This window comes from Perca flavescens, chromosome 5 (assembly GCF_004354835.1).
Source record: "Perca flavescens isolate YP-PL-M2 chromosome 5, PFLA_1.0, whole genome shotgun sequence".
Taxonomy (NCBI): Eukaryota; Metazoa; Chordata; class Actinopteri; order Perciformes; family Percidae; genus Perca; species Perca flavescens.
Window position 1 is genome coordinate 13,302,162 of NC_041335.1, and position 6,125 is coordinate 13,308,286.

The following is a 6,125-nucleotide window of genomic DNA, read 5'->3' on the forward strand; positions in this document are numbered from 1 at the left end:
AAAGAAAAAGATATGTGTGGATAGTGAGAAGCACTTTTCTAGCTTGATAAACATGTCTCGCAACACATCTTTGACGTCTGGTTGCAGTAATCAGCTGATATGCTGCTCAGCTGTTAGTGCTGCATTTGAGACTACGCCTGTGTTGTGTTCATCACCTGTGACAGCTGGATCTGTCTATGTCCTGGACATTCAGAAATTAAACTGATATCCTCTGAAAGATCTGGAGAAGAGTTTAAGATTGATCCTCAAATATGGAGCTAATGTGTTGATGATGGACAGAAGAACTTCAGATATTCAGTGCTTTTCTGTCTGTCTGCTGACTGATAACATTCCTCATCAGCATGCGGCGCTGTATTCACTGTGTTCTGAGCACGCTCAGTGGACTGAACGAGGAAAGTTTCAGGCTCCATACATTTAGATGTGTTGTTGGGACGAGTCTCTGTAATGTGTGATGGATTCAGTCGGCAGGAGGTCGCAGTAATGAGTTGTCTAAAAGCAGCAGCCTACAGCAATACAGACCCTCTGATCATCAATGTCTGTCTGTCTGCCTGCCTGCCTGCCTGCCTGCCTGCCTGCCTGCCTGCCTGCCTGTCTGTCTGTCTGTCTGCCTGTCTGCCTGCCTGTCTCTGCCTGTCTGTTTCTTTGATTTCAGCCCTATCCACATACGGTTTGGATCGAATGAAGGTTTCTCCAGCTTGGTGAGGAAGATCTTGACTGGTCTGCACAGAGCTCTGACCTCAGCCAGCCCTATCCAACCCCGTTTGGATGAACTGGACCACCGACTGTAAGCCCCACCTGGTCACCAACATCAGTGTTGGACCTCACAGATGCTCTGCTGTCTGAATGCAGCAGGTTCAACATCTGGTTTAAATCCTGAAACCAGCACAATGGAGGCTGTTAGAGCACACAAATGACAGGCAGGCAGGCAGGCAGGCAGGCAGGCAGGCAGGCAGGCAGGCAGGCAGACAGACAGACAGACAGGCAGGCAGACAGACAGGCAGGCAAGCAGGCAGGCAGTTACATATGGTCAGCCGTCCGCATACTTTTGGCCACTTATCTGTCTCTCTCCACAGTGTTATAGCAGCAGCTCAGATGAGTCAAGCTCAGCGGGGGGGGATCACTCAGGGGTTAAAGATAAAGAGGAGCGAGTATTACAGTCAAATGGTCCGTGAACTAACTGTGTGTGTGTGTGTGTGTGTGAGAGTTTTGTCTGATCATGTGGATGACTTCTGGTTTTTTATAACACTGCTGTACTGAATGACGTGACTTGAAATGATTTAAAGAATAATTCTGGTTTATTGTAACTCATTATTGTACTTATTATTGTACTGTTCTTCATCATGTCTCTATTTAATAGCACTGTTGTCACCGAGTTAGGATCTGAGATCTACAACGACATATTAGGGCCATTGATGGGTAAAACAAAAACAAAAAAAGATTACAAAGCCAGGGGAGAGGGCTAAGAAAGAAAACTTAGAAATTCCAAGATTAAAGTTGTACATTTACATTGGTGTGATGAGGTTGATCCCACCTTGCAAAGGGAAGCAATTTGGTTCACTTAGCAAAACACAAAAACCTTCCAAGGTTTTTTCTCGCAAATTTGTGATTTTAATCTCGGAACGTTTTTCTCTTCCCCCTTTACCTTCAGTTTCACTGAACTTGTTTTTATTCATAAATGATCTGCTTTTGTCACCAACACACACACTGTTCCTTCTATATTTTATGTTACAGTAAGTTGCTTTAATGTGTTTGAGAGAGAAAAGCCCCATATGGTCCAACAAACAGCACCCCCATTATTACCCCACACACACACACACACACACACACACACACACACACACACACACACACACACACACATACATACTCTTAATGCCACTTAAGGCTGTTAGTGTTTCCTGTTGACGTCCAACAACAGCCTCTTCACAAGCCATCATTTTCCACTCCGCAGAGCTCTTTATACACACAGATAATACAGACAACACACACACACAGACACACACAGACACACACACACACACACACACACACACACACACACACACACACACACACACACACACACACACACACACAAACACACGAACACACACACAAACAGGCAGATAGCAGAGAAAAACTTAACAGAGATGTTTCACTTGTATTTGCATTTTTTCAAAAACATCTTTACAATTATAAATGTATTCTCATATTGATCCTTCAGGATTTCATCAGAATTACTGCACAGCTTCAACAGACGTTACCAAAGCCTCACTGTGAGGTGAGTCCTTCTGCTTCATTATCTGCTCTTAAACAGGGTCAATATGTCAAAGATCTCCACCAGTAATCTGACAGGTCTTTCACACCAGAAACACACATTTTGCTTTGTGATAATATTGTACTAAAAAGTCTTCACTGCAGTTATTTGACAGGTACCGTTACTTTCATTTTACATACAAAATTAATTCATAAAATATGATGCATTATTATAGATTAAATGCCATTTATTGCCACACAGGTGATTTCAGTTATGTTGCTGATTAGACGTTCAGGTTGGAGTTTTGCAAATCTCTGCTGGGATTTACACAAGGTAACATTTAATTGATAACAAGACTAACTTGTGTGCAAAAATATTAAAGAAATATCATCTTCGGGGCTCCATAACTTACTGTAATACTCTGCAATGGGCTTTTCTGTAAAATGATGAGTACTTTTAATTTTGATACTTTAAAGGGATAGTTTTGATCTTTTGAATTAGGGTTGTATAAGGTACTTACACATAGTTAGTGTATATGGCGGACGACACATCTCCAGTTTGTAAGAGACACCGAAAAAAAGGATCCCCTAAAAAAAAATGTAAATCAGTTTAAGTTTACGCTATATTTAGAAGATTTTTACTCAAGTGCACACTAATGCAGCCTATAGCTGGAATCAGCAGGCAACGTGTTGCTTTAGCAAAGCTCTTCTTCAAACTTCACAACAGAAACAGAAGGTGAGTCTAAGGTTAGCACTATTGGAATATCAGCTGGCACAGATGCCGTGTCTCCCTACTGCCTGAAAGTCTGGGCTGAGCAGCTGGCCCCCAGCTTCATACAGATCTTAAACAGATAACCGGAGCTGTGTGAAGTCCCCTCCTGCTTCAAACGCACCACCATCCTTCCCGTCACCCAAAAAATCCACCATCACGGGATTAAAGGGCCTGTCGCACCTATGTCTGTGTTCATGAAATCCTTTGAGAGGCTGGTGTTGAGCCACCTGGAGGACATCACAGGCCTGGACCCCCTGCCGTTTGCCTACCAGGCAAAAGGGTCAGTAGATGAGGAGTCAGTGGGACTGTATTACATCCTGCAACACCTTCACTTCCCAGGGACATCGCAAAGATCCTGTTTGTGGATTTCAACTCAGCATTCAACACCATCATCCCAGAAGTTCTCCCCAACCTCCACCCGTCAGTGGATAGATAACAAGCTTCCTGACAGACAGGAGGCAGCAGGGTTATATCTCTACATAGTAGTGATATGGTTATGTTTATTTTGTTCAGCTTTGTTGTCCTTGCTTTTAGCCGTACATGTCTGTGTACTTTGAGAGCAACCAAAAGCTGGAATCAAATTCCATATGTGCTTACACTTACTTTGGCCAGTTCTTCTATGGACTGAAAAATCACAATTGAAACTTCTTCAATCTAACCACTGAGTAGACTGCAGAAGGCCCAAAGAAAAATGGACTAATTCAATATTTAGACCCTAATTGCCACTTTTAGACAATAAGAGGAGCCATTTGATTTCACTCAAACACCAACCTGTCCTGTAGCTGTGGTGCATTCTGGTCTTTGTAGTGCTGCTGTGAGTGTCATCACTGCAGCAGCAGTTTAACATATAAATAAATCTGATGTAAATGAAAATGAATGTTCCTTTAAATCCTCAATAACTAACAGAGATATTTTACAGATAAAGAGACAAATAATCAGTTTCTATCATCTGACACCACCTTGTGTGTGTGTGTGTGTGTGTGTGTGTGTGTGTGTGTGTGTGTGTGTGTGTGTGTGTGTGTGTGTGTGTGTGTGTGTGTGTGTGTGTGTGTGTGTGTGTGTGTGTGTGTGTGTGTGTGTGTGGACAGAAAGAGGAGAAGGTGGAAAACAACTTACACACTTCTAAAAAGCTTCTGTCTGTAAATGAAAAAGTGTTGTCTGAGTTTATCTGATGGTATGAGAGGTCACGCTGAGGTCACAGGGTCTCTGCAGGTTATCAGTGTTTCAGTGATCCAACATTGTTACCGTGGTAAAAAGGTTACAATGCCAGCTGAGCAAAGCAGGCTACTGTTTTTGTGTCTAAGTGACTGATGGGAACAACAATCTTTGAAATTGGTCCAGCATTAAGCAAGATCGCTATCAGCAGCAGCGAAACAAGATACTATGTAAGTTAATAGTGCAATTGTCCAGCTTGTATTTACCTTCACAAAAGTGCTTGTTTTGCCACTGACAGGCTCAGATTAATATTCTAAGTGTGACAACATTATGGAAAGGATTTCTAAGGAGGTCGACCATTCTGTTAAAAAGTAAGATCCCGAAATTGCATTCGCTAAACCCACCAGACTCCATGTAAACAAAGATATTTAGCATGGTAAAATACACTTCATTCAAAGTCGACAGAAACAAAATAAAACCATGAAAAGCCGACAATCAGTTAAAATCTCCCTGTAGTTGCTTTAAGTACTGTACTAAAAGTAGGCTACTTAGTAGACCAAACATTCCACCACTGCATACCATAAATCAATTAATTAATTCATAGTTAATGAAAATATTGTTTATTTAATTTAGGCACAGAACATTACACGTCAAACTTAATTTATTTAACAGTAACTTATTAAACATAGAGGCCAGATCAGTCTTACAGAATCAGTGTGAAGCTTTAAAATCTTCTTTTACTGTCTCATTACAGCCAAACACACACAGGTTAAAGGTCAGAGGTCAATAAGACAAACATTAAGATTTGACTCCGATCAATCGATCAATCTTCTTCTTCTTCTTCTTCTTCTTCTTCTTCTTCTTCTTTTTCTTCTTCTTATTCTTCTTCTTCTTCTTCTTCTTCTTCTTCTTCTTCTTCTTCTTCTTCTTCTTCTTCTAAAGTTCACTCTCTCCACCTGTGGAGCTGGCCAAAGCACGTGACTGAACGCGGAAGCGGAAACAGAGCAGCGACTTGCCAACAGCTGAGCAGCGGCAGAGATCCTCTATGAATAGCACGAACCACTCTGTAGTTAAAAAAAAAAACACCGTAAAAAACTTCACCTGATAACAATTGTTGAACTGTCAGCTGATATTATAGTATATAAGGTTAATGTCATACTGTTACCATGGTGACTGGTAGAAAACTGAAACCAGGTTTTGTTGAGTTATTGAAGAGAATAAAATCCAAATCACATCAATATATTTACCAAAATTTGCTTTCTTAATGTGTCGTATTTTAATTAATTAACTCTGGACCGCAGCTAATGATCAAATTATGATTTTTTTTTTTTTTTTTTGTCTTCAGCTGGTGGTATTGTGTGTGTGTGTGTGTGTGTGTGTGTGTGTGTGTGTGTGTGTGTGTGTGTGTGTGTGTGTGTGTGTGTGTGTGTGTGTGTGTGTGCGTGCGTGCGTGCGTGCGTGCGTGCGTGCGTACGTGTGTGTGTATCTCTTGACCTTGTATAACAAAAATAATAATACTAATTTTGACTGACATTACTATTTGCACTATTTTAATATAATACTGCCGGACACTTTTTACAGTTTATGTTATCCACTTTATTGCTATTTTTTTTAAACATATTTGTACTTTTACCTTTATTTTTACCTTATTTATTTATATTTATATATTTAGTTATTTATTTTGATAGCATCGATACAGATGTTGCAATCTTAATATCGTTGTAGGCTACTTGTACAAGGACAATAAAGATATTATATAATTCAAATTAATGATTGGACACAAAATAATACTACAAATGAATCAATAATAATAATAATAATAATAATAATAATAATCTAACCAATTAATCAACTAATCGTTTCAGCTTTTAATAAAATATATTGTATCTTAACTCCAGTCACTCTTCATAAGAAGCAGCGTGTTGTGTGACCAGTGGATCCAGTTTCAGAGATCTACTTCCTC